The sequence below is a fragment of the Myotis myotis genome, unplaced genomic scaffold, assembly GCF_014108235.1.
Source record: "Myotis myotis isolate mMyoMyo1 unplaced genomic scaffold, mMyoMyo1.p scaffold_m19_p_3, whole genome shotgun sequence".
In the NCBI taxonomy this organism is placed as follows: Eukaryota; Metazoa; Chordata; class Mammalia; order Chiroptera; family Vespertilionidae; genus Myotis; species Myotis myotis.
Window position 1 is genome coordinate 122,872,568 of NW_023416335.1, and position 15,366 is coordinate 122,887,933.

The window sequence follows — 15,366 nt, forward strand, 5'->3', positions numbered from 1 at the left end:
GAAATAAAATTTTTAAAAAACTGTATTTTAAAAAATGCCTGGCACAGTGTAAAAGCCTTGTGGATGTTTGCTGTCAACTTTGTAGATTAAGAAACTGAGGCTCAGAAAGCCTTAAAAACATGTGCAACTTTAGACAGCAAGGAGGCGATGAAAACTGGACTCCAACTCAAACCTGTCAGACTGTGCCAGTCTGCTACGCCACATAACCTGCTTCTCCTCTTGTGCTGAAAACCGACACAGCGAGGGGGGCCATCAGATCCCAGAGAAGTGGAGGAGTGGTCAAAGCTATGAAGTCAGGAGCTGGTACGAAGGAGGACTGAGCCCTTGACTGATGATGGTAGAAAAATAAATCAATGCTAGGAGTGGGAGTGTATCTTGGAGGGATGGAGTCCTGTTTTTGGTTTGCGGGCCTGTTTTTCATTTTTTAGTAGTGCCTACTCCAGCCCTGGCCCATAGTTAAAGCTCACTAAATCACTGTGGCACAACTGTGTCCCCACTAGAGTGTAAGTTACTGGAAGGCAAGGAGCTACATCCCATACCTGTTTGTGTCCTCCAGGGCCTTGCCCAGCACTCTGTGAATGGTCTCTGAATGGGTTCATTCACTGAAGAGGCTCTGTGCTAAGAGGTGGGAATACACTGATGAATACCATATGATCACTGCCCTTGCGTAACTCTTCTTAGTCTGGTGAATGAATAAAAAAAAAAGAAAGAATGAATGGAAACTGGAAAGGGCCAGGCCATTCTGCTAATAGTTTTATGAACTGGTAGATAGCACAGAGATAGGCCCTCAGATGCCTTGCTTTCTCCCTGGCACCAGGCCTGAGCTCTGCCCACATTGAGTGGTGGTAGGGGCTGCTGTCCGGGGCTCAGAGCTCTGCATTAGTGCTCTCTTTCACAGAGCAGACGACTCACCGCCCTGCTACACACACTCCAGGAGGAGAGGTTCCCAGAGTAATGACTGGGTGCCCAGGAGTTATTCATTCTCTCACCTGGACTCTCTTGGGACCAAAGACTGCCAGGGGCTGTGAGAGACAGAAGGCTGGGGATTTGGGATGTTCTTAGTGAGAAGCCCACTGGTTTCTGAGACAGCACTCTGAGGAATCCCTGAGATTCCTATATGGAGAGCCAGCCAAAGAAGTTCTGTGGCCCAGAGCTACACACACAACACTCGGCCTTTTTCAGGTGGAAACACCTCCCCTCAGAGGTCAGTGGAAGGGTACGATGAAAATGCTAGGTATTGTAAAGCAGGGCAGCTCTGCAAAATATTCAAGAATGCACACATTTTCTCATGTAGACAAGGTTCATTTCGAATGTAACCACAAGGAGCAGGTGAAGCATTCCCTCTTCAGTGGAAACACCGCAGCCCGAGGCAGTGTGTGAGTACCAGGAAATCAAAAGTGAAACAGGCCAAGGGCATTTCTAGGGCTCACAAGAACAATACGCAGGAGGAGGCAAGACTGGCAGGACTCAAGTAAAATAGGTCTGTACATGAAGGGGCCTTGCATAGAAATGGAAACTGGCCTGTTCACCACACCCTTGCCTATCAGCTCTGCCCTCAGAATCCACACTGCAGGCTCTGAACCTCCAGTGTTAACCACAAGGGAAGTCAAAGGACCAGGACAGTCCCTGCCCTGCAAGGCAGTTCAATGGAAAGGCCAAGAAACCCTCCAAAAGATGATCCATGGATGTGAGGACACATGATCACTGAAAGGCGAGTGAGATAAGGTATAGATACACTTGTAAGATTTACAGCCCTAAGCTCCATATCATATGTCCACCTTCCAGAGTGAATGAGAATGAGTGCAAGCAAATATAGATCAAGTCTGGTGCAGTGTTACTACGTATGAAAAGAGCTCGGTTTTACAATCTGACGTGCACTTTTTACTGGGATAAAAATGAGGGGTGGGAGGGTGAGAAAATAGCTTTGGAAATAGATCATTATTGATGGATTCTTTGCAGTCTGACAACTTCTGCACCACCATCATCATAATCTAAGTTCTCAACATCTCTCACTTCCTAACATGGCTTCTTACTACCACTCGGCCTCCCCTCCTCCCTACCTCCGTTAACTCATGACCCATGCCTCAGCTGGAAATATTTTACAACTTAAAAACTGGAACATATAATCCTCATCTTAAAGCCCTCCAGTGGCTCCCCATTGCTTTTAGAACTAAGACTGACATCTCTAACTTGTTCTACAAGGCCCAGAAGGATCTTGGCCCTCTGCCTTCTCTCTCCTCAAGTCATGCTGGCTTTCTCTGGTTCTTTGAATGTGTGGAACCTTCCTGCCCCAGAATTTTTGCACACTGATGTGATTACCCTTTAGCATTCATTTCAATTGGTAATTATATGTGTATGGTGATTGTTTGATGGATGATTAATTGGGTTGTTTGATGGTTATATCAGACTTCCTCCCATTGGACTGGAAGCACCTCAGGACAGAGACCACAAATAGTTTTGTTTCCTGTTGTGTCCCCATGCTGGACAGATTGGTGCATAGCAGATGATTAACAAATGTTTGCTCAATGAGTGATAAAATAGAGAAATGGAGATAGTTCTTCATTTCATAGGTGCTTCGTTGTTGGAAAGCCTTTTGGGTCCGATGAGGATCCTGGAGCTTGGAAAGGCAGTGATCTGCCTGAGATCACATGGCTTAGCTATCAAGGGAGAGCTGGGCTTGGTCCTGAGTCCTCTCCCTTTTGTCATTTTGACTCAGCCACCTAGTGGTGGTGGTGGTCGTGTGTGTATGGTAGAGTTGATGGCAGGGCCAGCTTTTAGATCACAGCTAAGGGAATGGTATTCAGAGAAGTCTCTTGCCATGTGTAATGCTTCCCTGCTTCAGCATATTTCTTCTTTAGAAATACCATGGTTGCCTCCCAGACCTCATTGCTAATCCAAAAAACAAAACTGAAAAACAAACAGCAGTCTAAATTAAAAAAAAAAAAAAAGTTCTGCCAGGTGTGGGAATGCCTACCATATATGAGAACAGAAATCAACAAAATATCAGAATACATGACCACATTTTTTTACTAAATGGACACACTGCTTGTTGGTAGACAAGGCTGTAGCTTGTGATTTCTAGGTTCATGCTTACCAGTAAGCACCGGAAGGGAACTCTCTTGTTTACCATTACGCTGCCGGGCTCGTTAATAGGTGCTCCATAAATACCTGTTGACTGAGGAGTGAATGGAATTTTCCTTGGACTAGCAAGAGCCCTGGGTGGCAGAAGCAAAACCACAGCACCCAACACCACCTGGGCTAACATCCATTTGCTCCCTCTTGGAAGGTCTATTATTTTACAGAATGGAAACAGAAGACCAGAGGCAGGCTTGACACCTGTAGGCTGAATGTAGGTAAGTTATCTGACTTGTCTGAGCTTCCACAGCCTCATCCGTTAAATGGGTACAATGATTGTTTACACTCCTGAAGATCATTTTTGAATGAATTCAAACTACTATTTATTGAGTTTGGGGCACTGTTCTAAGCACTGGGGATGTGGTACAAAACCAAACAGAAGTGGCCTCTGTCTTTTCTAGTAGAAAAGACATTAAGCAAATAAATATAAACATAAATTACCGTTTTGGACATGTGATATGATTGAAAACCACGGGTGTCATAAGAGAACTTAGCAGTGGGACCCAATTCAGATCAGGCTGCAGGGAGGGGCTAAGAAGTTGCCATTTATGCTGAGGCCTGAAGGATGAGTTAGGACTTAGCCAAGGGAGAAACTGAGGCTGTAGGTAAAGGAACAGCAAGTGCAAAGATTTAAGGGTGGAAATAACTGGAGGAGGGATGGGGAAGGAGGCAGATGCTACTCTTAAGGAGGTGAATGACATGATTCCATTCTCATGCAAAGAAAAGTACTTGGGCTGCTGGGTGGAAAATTGTTTGGGACTGAGGAACAAGAACCAAATCTCAATGTTACTCAGTGCTGCAGAATCTTAGGGCCAAGGACTTTACAGATGATAGGGCCAAACCTCTCATTGTAAAGATGAGAAAAAAACAAGAACTACAGTTGTAAAGAGACTAGTCAGGGCCACACGTTAACTGAACTGTGAACAGGATGAGAACTCTGATCTTCAACATCTCTTGCTCTATTGATGGTCTGTGGCTCTTTCTGTCTTCTGCAATTGGGGGTACATGAGAAATGACTCACGGGGACTGGCGTTCTGAGGCAGCCTAAAAACAGGCTGTCCTGGGGCTCACAGGAATGCGCCCCCGAGCCGGGCCCAGCGAGAGCAAGAGCAAGAGCGGTCTGCGAGGCCGGGTGGGGAGCCTCTGTCGCAGCCAGCTAGCAGCGGCTCACATTCTGGAATGAAAATTTGGCGCGGCAGCTCGCAGTGTAGGTGGCGGCTCAGTCCTTTCTTTTTACTTCCCTCCCAGGCCTTACCTGCCTAAACAAACAGCTCCAGCCTCCCACCCGTTTCACCCCCGCCCCCAGGACAGGAAACAAGCAGTGACAGCTCCCCGCCCGCGCCTCCCTTTCGGACCCCAGCGCGGCCCGGGTAGCAACGCGGCGAGGCGGCGCTCTGATTGGCTGCGCCCCGGCCCAGCGGCGCGGCGCTCCTCCAATCGGGGCCAGGCCGGCCGCCGCCCGGGAGTCCTAGCCGCCGGGAGGCCGTGGGGAGCGAGGTTTTACATGCCTGTGGTATTTGCTCAGAGGGGCATGACCACTTTGGGCAAGTCTTTAAATGTGAGTCAGCTTTCGGCCGATCCCTGGGAAAAATTCCTCGGTGTTGTCAGGCAGGGTTCGCTGGCTGCAGCTCTTTTTTTTTTTTTTTTTTAACAATTCAAAAGGGATAATCCCACTGAATGGGGGAAGGCATTCGGACCTTGTCCCTGGCTCCCCGGAGAAGAGGCCGCGGGCAGTGTTTGGGACCAAGCACCTCAACTCTGGGGTGGGCGCCCCCGAGTTGGCAGGCCCCTCGGAGCTGGTTTCAGGAGGGCAGGACATCTGCCCTTTCTTCCCTGCTCCCCCATCTTCAGCAGGCCACACAAGTGCCAGAGGGCGCATCTAGTGCAGTAGGAACAGTGCCCCCTGGCGTTGTGCAGCATCCCTGCCTTGACCTGGGAAATGCTTGGTGGGCTGCTTCCCTTTCTCTCCTTAGCTGCCTCTCTGCCATCGCACGTGATTCTAGTCTTGGACCCCACACTTAGCCGTGTAATCCTGGAGAATTTCTCTTTCAGCTTCAGTTTGCTCATTGGCAAAGTCAAAGGCAGGCAGTAGAGGAAGTGAACTAACTGATCTGGAAGTGTGGAAACGGGATGTTGTTCCAGCTTGGTTTCCCTAATTGCTGAAGCAAGTCTCTTAGAACTCCTAGCCTCAGTGTCCACATCTGCAAGATGAGGGAGTTGTTCTAGAAGAATCCTTCCAGTTCTCTGAGTGTGGTTCAACCAGGCCACCCCTGTAATCCATCCTCACCAGCTTGCACAGCACAACTCCATAGGTACTCGCCTAGTCTGCCCAGCTTTCTCTCCCCACATGTCATTTCAGAGACTCTCAGCAGACAGGATTGGGAGCAAATTAGACCAAAAAAGGCCAGGGGCTGAGGGAAATGAGCAGAGACTGGAGGGATTTATGGGCAATTTGATTTTAAATGAACATCTTGTGCAGAAGAAGAGGCAATTTGGCACCTGTGACTGATGAGTTAATAGCTTAGGCACTCTTGGTAATAGGGATAAGATTAGCTCATGTGGCAGCAAATTATAGGAAGGGTTGACTAGAGAGAGGCTGTAGAGTCTCTGCCTGGAAATCTTTTAAAAATAAGGTAGGCACCACACTGCTTCATTGGAGGGGCTTTGAAATCCATGGGAGCACTAGAGCTTTTGTGTGCAAAAAGCGTGATTTGATAAAAGGAGCACTGCTCTCTTTTGCTAACTCAGGAGTGTGACCCTGGGTAAGTCACTTGCCTATTCACACCCTCCTTTTCATTTGCTGCAGGATGAGGGATTAGACTAATTGACCTCTTAAGGTCTCCTCCAGCTCTGACATTCCATAATTAAATGCAGTAACTGTCCCCAATTGCTTTGAAAGCTACAGAGCCCTGGGGGTCTTTTTGTTGTTGTTTGTGGGGTTTTTTTTTGTTTGTTTGTTTGTTTGTGTTTTTTTGTGGTGTGTGTGTGTGTGTGTGTGTGTGTGTGTGAGTGTGTGTGGATAAAGGTGACCTAGGAGTTCATTAAGTTCTTTGGTTGTAAATCAGGTCATTCACTGCCTATAGTCTGAGACTGCAGCAGGGCATTTGTTTGAGAACAGGGTTTCTCTGTGGCCTGTGAAGTAGTATTTTTTAATTTTGTTCCTATTGTCTGCTCCTGATTTTACAAAATGAGCCAGCCACAGGTTCTCACTCTGCCTTGGTTTCTCCACCTCTCCTTGCATTTTTCAGCCTCCCATGATTCAGATGAATTGTGTTGTGCCTCTGCCAAGCTTGCATCCCTTGGAAACAGAACTGCCAGCCTGGAGGAAGAAAAACTAGGACCAGGTTGGTCTGCCCCCCACTAATTTTGATTGTGTCCCTTTTTCCTAATCTGATCTGCCTATTCTCCTGGGCGTTCTGAGCTTTAAGGAGATAGAGGGGTGGGGGTGGGGTCAAAATAGGTTGAAGAAGGCCATGGCCAATCATAAAGGAAAGGAAAAGACAAAAGGTTGGTTTTATTTTCAAATTATTTATATCAATTCAAAAACAGAGAAGGACATCTCAGCTATGATAAGGAGGATCTGATGATCATATACTCTGTGCCAAAGGAGAATTCCTAAAGACTAGAAGCCTAGTGGAGAGTTTGGTAGACTTCAGAGGAGGTGATATCTGGGAAACTTGTTAAGGATGGAGACAAATGTTTTCTGCAGTGAGAAGTGTGTCTAGGCTGCGGATAGGGCATGAACAATGCAAATTGGTGGGAGAGTGCTTAGTGGGCTTGGGTCTCCTAGGAGGGTCCAGTGCCTGGGGTTTTGGGAGTGTAGGACGCTTAGGTGAAGATGGAAGATGAAGACCATTCTAAATGGTCTTATCTGTCATGTTAAGGAATTTAACTTTATTTGCCACAAAATGGAGAGCAATTGCAGACTTCAATTTTTTATTTTATATTTTTATTGATTTCAGAGAGGAATGAAGACGGAGAGAGAGATAGAAACATCAATGATGAGAGCCAATCATTGATTGGCCCCCAACCTGAGCATGTGCCCTGACTGAGAATTGAACTGTGACCTCCTTGTTCATAAGTAGACATTCAACCACTGAGCCATGCTGGCTGAGGCAGACTTTTAAATAGGTAGGAGAGATCAGTGGTGAAATTCAGGTCATTAACAGCATTACAAAATGGAATGGATGAGTATAGAATGGAATAGAACTATTAAAGTCCATGCATGCAGTAAATATTGTTTCATGAAATATTTGTATGTGTGTGTGTGTGTGTGTGTGTGTGTGTGTGTGTGTGCTGGGTCATGGTATAAAATGTACTTATTACTGTGGGTGCTGGTTTTTAAAGTCTGAAATTTGTTGGATTTGAAGAACCCTCAGGCTGTATCAAGGATGGTGGGCTGGCAGGGGAGGGGGAACAGGATGTTCTTGCAAACAGGACAGGTGACTTGCATTCCTTCTTACTTCAAGTTCTTAAGAAGGAAATTGCTTAAGTTTTGAAGAGAGTTAACTGATCTCTTCCAAGGCCTCCTCCACAAAGGAAAAGTGATTATATTTGCCCTGCAGAGTAATGGGGGGAGAAGGGCTATCTAGTATTTGGTGTCCTGTTCACTAACAGGGCTAAGAGTTGGAATTTGGTTCCTTCCAGTCTCTGCCACAGACCCACATGGTCCTGTACAAATCAGGCTATTTTTCTATTCTTCCAATGAAACATTGTACACTTACTATCATCTGTATTTGGGGCCAGCAGATGTGTACAATTATTACCTGATATCATATGACTGGTATTCAGGTATCAGTTCAGTGAAGATGGGAGGCATCATCCCCCATACATGAACAATGGCCTTATATATATTTAAAGCACTTAAGACTTTCATAACATCCTATGGTTAGTAATACCAGTGTCTTAATAGACAGAGTGTAGGGAAGCCTGTTAGGGACAATATACTTCCCAATTGATGCACATCTCCCCTTCTGCTGGCCTCAGAGCTGATGGTCATCCTCTGCCCCACGACAGACCCATTACTTCAAAATTGGTTCTAAGAGTTTGCCCATGTTTGCCCTGCCTCAGGCAACCTTACATAAGACTGCAGCCCATTTACTTTCCAGAGTCTAGCCACGGTGAGAATGTTGCTCCCTTGCTGTAAGACAACATGGTCCAATCTGTTCCTTTTTAAGGTGACCAACACTGCCTTACATATTGTGCACACCCGTATCATTCTCTCCTTACCCAAACCCAACCCTATGCCATGGCGCAGATACCAGTTCATTTACATAACTCCAGACTCACATCCTCTTGGTTACACCTTCAGGGCAAACATGCCCACACCTCTCTTCAGACTCCATACATTTGTATATCCTTCCTATCTGAGCTGGAGTTTTTCCAGTTCCTTTGTCCCTTGTTCCTGACTGATACCCGATCCATAATAGCAAGAGAAACCTATCATGATCTGAACACCAACCACTGGGTGCCAAGCCCCATACTGGGCACTTTATATTTTCAGAAAAATTCCAAGAGATATTATTCTCTCTTTTATAGATAAAGAAAGTGAGACTTCGATATTGCATGAAATGTTCACATCTAGTTAATGGTCAAGTTGTGATTCAAAACCAAGTTTCTCTAGATTGTAACCCCTGGTCCACAAGAGCTAGGAATACCTTCTCTCATCCCATTGTATCTTAGGAACTCCATGAAAACCCACTTAACCTCTTTAGAGAGAAGGTCTGAATGAAATTTAGTTTTGTAGTGGGGCTCATATAGAACTGTTTCCAATAGTCGTATGTCCAGACCCCTGCCTCTTACAGAGTTCCTTGGCTATGAGAAAAGGGGTTGTTCTCTGTGTCAGATAGAGGAAGAGAGGGAAGGAAAGTGCCCAATTACACAGTGCTTGATCGAAGAGGCTTGAACTGTGAGCCGACTGTGTGCTCCACTATACCCACCTTACACCCCTTTCTTCATCACTTATTCATTTCTTATTCCCAGCTTTGCCCTCCATCCCTCCCTTCTGTTGGGTACCCACTATTGTGTCATAAACAGCAACCAGTCATTCCACAAGCACTGGAGTGGATCTAGTATATCAACCATCTTTGATGTGAGTAACACTATTCTTGGCATGAAGTAATTATCCAAGGCTTGGGAACCAGCCATGCTATGACCAGTGTTGGCCAGATGTGTAGGGAGCATGTAATATGGGGGAAGTGTATATGTCCACAACTGCCAAGTTGGAAAACAGACCATCCTCTTGGCCAGCCTGACATAACAATGCTTTCTCTTTTTCCCCTTTACTTGGGAACAAAGACTCACAGAATTCCCTGAGTGGGAAAGGCTCCTGTGGGTCACATAATCCAGCCCTTCCCACCTGATGCGGGAACCTGCACTACAACTTCCTTTACATTGCTCATTCAACTTCTCCTTGGACACCCCCCAGAAATGACCTAACCTGCTATTTTACATGGACTGCTCACCCCATTTTTGGAAAGCTTTAACATTGGGCAGTTCATATTCTCTAGCAAGCTTGATCTGGTTCCCTGGTACGTGTCCTATTTCTACTTCTTAGAGCGGCAGAATTTCGGCTCCCTCTTCCATATGACAGTCCTTCAAATATTTGAAGGCAGATATGCCTTCTCTTCCTCAGGCTGAGCATGCCCAGTTTGTGCCAGTTTTCCAATTGTGTTGGTACTCTTGGTGATGTCATCCCACATGTAGGGCGAACTGCGTAAGTGAATGAATAATGAGCTTTTACTATCTGCCAACTCTCTTCAAAGGCATTATCTCATTCAATTTTGTGTCCAGTCTCTGAGATAAGAACACTTCCCATTCTATAGAGGAGAAAAACATAGCTTATGAGGTTAGGTGTTTAGGCCAAGGTCAGATAGTTAGAAATTGACAGAACTGGTCTATTAACCTGAGCCTTTTACCAAAGACATGTGCATTATTTTCTTTTCTAAGAAAAGATATATGAATTTCACCAGGGCAAGGATTATACATAACATCCAAGATACAGGTTTTCTCATCCTTAATTAAATATGAACATGGAGAAGAGGTGGTCTGTAACTCTGCAACCTCAAGTCTGACTTTTGCTAGGGCCCTTTTCTCCTTCTGCTTCTCCCCCACCTGATTCTGACTTAGACTTTGTAGCAAGATATGGGCAGCCTCTCCATTTTTGCAGCTAGAGAAACCTCAGCGAGATTGATGGTTTCTTTCCATATTGACTCAGGGACACGGTATTCAAACCAGAATTGAATCTTCAACTCTCAAAGACAATTTTTTTGTGCACATAAACAGAAATTACTAATTTCACAGGTGTATGCTTAGAGTGGAAAATATTGGAGACATTTGTCACTTTTCCATAATATTTTTGGAATAGAGGAGCCCTCTGGTGGCCAAAATAACAGGAAGGTGTCCTTGGGAAAGGCAGTTTGAGGTTTCCTGCCAGAACATCCCTTAGTGATTGCTGCTTCATTCTGAGGTTACTCCTCTGCCATTTAACCTCTTTCTTCCTATTTCTATGGAGGGTTTCTTACTTTTTGCACATCCTCCCTTTTTTCCTCCTTGGGCTCCTCTCTGCACCTTTCCCTCCAACCCCAGCTGTCACCCCCAATACCCCTGGAATCTTTCCTTACAGTCTTTGGCCTTAGAGGACCCTTTCTGAAATCTGGCCAGTTCCCCTGTGGCAGGTGCTGAGTGACAGCTGCTGCCTCTGCTGCTGCTTCAGTAGTGCGGAATTCAAATCCCTTGTGGGTGTTTAGAGCCTGCAATGGATTAACTAATGATGCCTGTTCATCAACAAGCATGTACAGCATCCTGCTAAGCACACAGGGGATGCCGATCATCACCCAGAACTAAGCTTTCTCAGAAGAGCAGAAGAGCTCCCTCTCCCTGGTGCACAAGATGCTGACCACTCATTACCTGGTCCCTGGTTTGGCCAAGTGTCCAGAGCCCCACCATTCTGTTTCTGTGTATAGCTCTCAATTGTGTAGAAGTCTGCTTTCCTCGGTACAGGTTTCATGGAATGGTCTGTCTTCTGTAAGTCCATGTTACACCACAGCCCACAGCAAATAAAGACCCATAAAGTAGCTATTCTACATGTGGATGACTGAGAATTAACCATCAATCGCAGTGGTTCTCAACCTTCCTAATGCCGCGACCCTTTAATTTCAGTTTCTCATGTTGTGGTGACCCCCAACCATAAAATTATTTTCGTTGCTACTTCATAACTGTAATTTGGGTACTGTTATGAATCGTAATGTAAATATCTGATATGCTACATGTGTTTTCCGATGGTCGCCACCCATAGGTTGAGAACCACTGATTCTAGAGGCTAAAGCTGTAGTGATGGCTTCAGTGGACGTCAGGGAATCTCATAAGGGGAAAGAAAGCTAAGTTAGGATGAGGCAGACATTTTGGCTAAGATTTTAGATACAATCACTTTGGCATTTGGTGTAGTAAGGTGATGCAGCAGTATAACCCTTAGAAAGTACATTGGACTCTTGAGAAATAGATTTCCTACAAAATGAGCTGTTGACTTTATTATATTATGACTAATGGCCTGGTGCACGGATTTGTGCACATTGAAAGGAAAATAATTAGAAGAAATATTTTAATATTGCTATTTGCCCTTTCTCTGTAATGAATGCTGGTTGCTCTCTGCAGGGCAATCGGCAGGGTGATCGGGTCCTGCTCACATCTGCCTTGGCCTGGCACTGCCCGCTCACCTGCTCCACCATCCCACCGCAGTCCCGCTCTCGTCAGGGCCCATCAGGCTGCCAGTGCCTCCAATGCCACCTGCTGCCAACCCCTGCCATGTCCCGTGACGCCCCATGGTGGTCAGCACACATCATAGCAAGTGGTCAAACTCCTGGTTGAACTCCCAGTGGAGGGAACAGTTTGCATATTAGGCTTTTATTATATAGGATGCTTAACAATTATTGGCTTAATCATAGGGGCATCCATGAGATAGGCCAAGTCATTACCCTCACTCCAGAGACAATCAGAAAATCTATTCACAGGATCCAGAGTATACTGCAAGAGGGTGGCCAGGACTGAACTTAGAAACTGTTTCTGGGCTTGTTAGAGAAGGTGAAGCAAGGGGAGGATCATCAAGTTTGGAAAGCTGTGTTTTTATAATCTGCAGAAGACATAGGTAGAGAGGCAAAGAGGGTTACAGAGGGCATAGCCAATATAGTCCAACCCAATGGAGAGATTGTGCAGTCATGACAAATGCAGCTAGGTTTCAACTTCCACTGCCTCCCCAGCAGAAGGGAGTGGCCACTGTATGAAGCACAATGAACCTAGGCTCCTAACTGTGAGGATTGGGGCAGCATTGGTAAGTGTCACCTGGGAGGCTGCAGCATTCTCTTCTCTCTAGATTTTAAGAAAGTGTGGATAAGTCTTTTTGGAAGCCTGCAGGTACACATGGATGGATGAGCTGGCCTCTGGGGATGTCCTTCTCAGGCCAGTCTTTCTAGACTCTCCTTAGGTTTCTTGTTTCCCAGAATTTTGTGAATTTTTAAAGTACATCATGTCCAGGAGTTTGGAGTGAGAGGATGATGTTGGGGTGTGTTAAGACTATCATCTTAATCCAGTTTTTCTCAATAGATTGTCTCCTGGCCCTTCGTCTCCTCCCACCAATCCACAGATGCACTTCCAGCTTTCAGTTTTTGACAAAACATACAGGATTCACTATAACTTTGTCATTCCACCAAGAACCTTTGCAATGAAGTCCATGGTTTATTTAAATTTTCCCTTGGTTCAGTTTAGGTGCGTTTACCATAGTGTCCTTTGTAATAGAGCTGTCTTCATTGATGTGGTCAGTTCTCTGTTCTCACACTAAGCTTTGGGCAAAGAGCCTAGACCATGTCTATTAAATGTGTTTTATTTAGCAGCTCATTCCAAAGACAGGTGCTAAATAAATTATTTTTTATAGTGATTCTGATGACATAATGAAAAGCACACTAGATCAGAAGATAGAAGCTCTAGTTGAGTCCTTGTCTGCCATCCACATTTCACGTTGCTTCTCCAGGCCTTAGTTTTCATGTTTATTCAAGCAGGAATTTTAAATCAGATAACCTTGAAGGGTACCTCCAGCTCTGAATTTTCTACTATCACAGTGGTGCCTCCTTCAGAAAAGATTGTAAGCTCCTCAGAGGGAGGGAGAACCTAGTCTACAGTGTTTCCAGAGTGTCTGGCCAGACCCTGGCCCTTGAAGGTGGGGGTAGAGGGTGGTGAGTAAGGAGGACTCAAGTATCTATTGATAGATTCATCAGAGCCAGCCACTTTCCAAGAGAAAGCTGATGGTACTTTAGGAGTAAGAGGCACTGAAAAGAGGCAGAAGGGATTGGTTTTCCTTCCAATACCACCTCTTGTTGGCATGCCCGCTGTGCGCTCCGATCTTCACCTCCATTCCTAAGGAATTGCTGAAAGCCCTCATGGCCCCAAATCTGGAAAAGAACGTAGACAGCAGTGCATCAATCACAGGCTCCGAACCAGCGGTTGGAACTGGGCTATAAAGAGCTGTAGAAAAATGCTCCTCTCCTCATCCCAGGGAGAACTCCTTTCTGAGGACAAGGTGAGATTTATGCTTTCCTATGAAAATGTTCATGTAAGTGGAAAGAATGGGCTAGAAAGTTTGGGCACAGAGCCGACGTTTTTGTGGAGAGTAGGATTCCTCAGCTGTCATAAATATCAGTGGAAGGGGAAACAGGTGGTGAATCCCTGATTTCCTTACACACATTTTTTCAGCAGTTCATAAACCCCCTCTGTTCTCTCAACCAGTAAGTCCTCGCAGTGTGTTAGTGCTTACAGCTTAGAATGCCAGAAACATTTCTCCAAACCAAGTGGGAGCATCATTCTGCTAGTGACTGCTGGTGTTTGGGGTTCTGGAGGCTGGCACGGGTCCTAATTCTCTTACTCAGATAAGTGATAAAGAAGCTGGGCTTGACTGACTTAGGGGTTGTCAATGAAAATGTGTCTCATTTTATTTCTGATAATGAGCCCTCGCATAGAGGAGTTATGCTTGCCAGACAGTCAAGGTGTGAAGTCTTGGCAGCAGTTCTGGGCGAAACCAAGAGGAACATGATGAGGCCAACTGAAATAGGATGTCACTGGTTTCTAATGAGGGGGTGCATGCCAGAGGAGCAGAGCCTTGCGTTGGGGGCGGGGTACGGGGGGGCTTTTCATGAAGGGGGATGCTCGAGAAGGGAAAGGCTCTGACAAGTAGGGGTATAAACTGAGGAGACAGGTTATCTGAGGATCTTTCAATGGAATTAGATCTTGCAGAGATAGAGGCAGATGGTATGAGCGTGATGTGAGCATGGATGATTCGGCTCCCACTGAGACAGAGGACATAAAATCATGGAACTTTGAATTGCAAGTATCTTAAAACCTCCTGAACCAGTCCTTTTATTTTACAGGTGACTAAACCAGGGCTTACTTACTCCAGGAGTAACTAACTAAGTAAGACTTTTTCTAGTATAGGACATTCTTAGCACAGCAGTAGAGTTTGGGGTGGGGAGAAGCATGGGGTTTGGAATCAAACAGACTTAAGTTGTAATACCAGTACCCTGGTTACTAACTGTGACTTCGAAGTATAAGAATACCTCCCTCTTGGGGCTCTTGAAAGGAGTAAGTAAGAAGATATATGTGACAATACGCACTGTGCCTAACAAGTACTGATGAGTAGTCATATCTCCTCCATTATGGTTATGAGTTACTTGGCTAATAGAGCCTATACTGTCTAGTCATTGCTATAAGCCAGGTGCACTCCTGTTAGATATAGGCACTTAATTATTAAGATCATATTAATCTAATGAATAATTGTAAAAACCTTAACTGTTATTCTAATAAGGAAATAATAAAAGTGGTGGTAATGGCAGTGATGACAATAACTACTCTAGACTTAATAGGTGAAATGAGGCCAGGTAAAAGGAAAAGTTCTGGGACCTAGCCTTTTAGTTGGCTTTGGTTTTTTATTGCAAGTGATCTGAAGAATAGGTACTCTCTGTGGTCGTTTATTCATTGGACAGTTATTCTGGGCCTACTATATGCCAGCCACTTTCCTAGAAACTGGAGACATATTGGTCAACAAAAGCAATATTCTTGATTACATTGCAGTGAATGCAATAAACAAACAAGGAAATAGATATATTTTTAAGTAGTGATAAGAATTATGTAAAAAGTAAATCAAGGCAAGAGGATACAGAATGATTGGAGGGATAACTATTCTAGATGAGG

The 15,366-nt window shown here is 45.2% G+C and overlaps 1 long non-coding RNA gene across 1 annotated transcript in view; it reads left to right on the top strand.

Moving 5' to 3' along the window:
- Positions 1-3,187: 3,187 nt before the first annotated feature.
- Positions 3,188-15,366, top strand: part of LOC118652118 — an 89,389-nt gene continuing 77,210 nt past the window's right edge. Inside the window, exons 1-2 of the long non-coding RNA XR_004966439.1 lie at positions 3,188-3,353; positions 6,384-6,479. This is a non-coding gene — a long non-coding RNA (uncharacterized LOC118652118). The remainder of the gene's footprint in view (positions 3,354-6,383; positions 6,480-15,366) is intronic.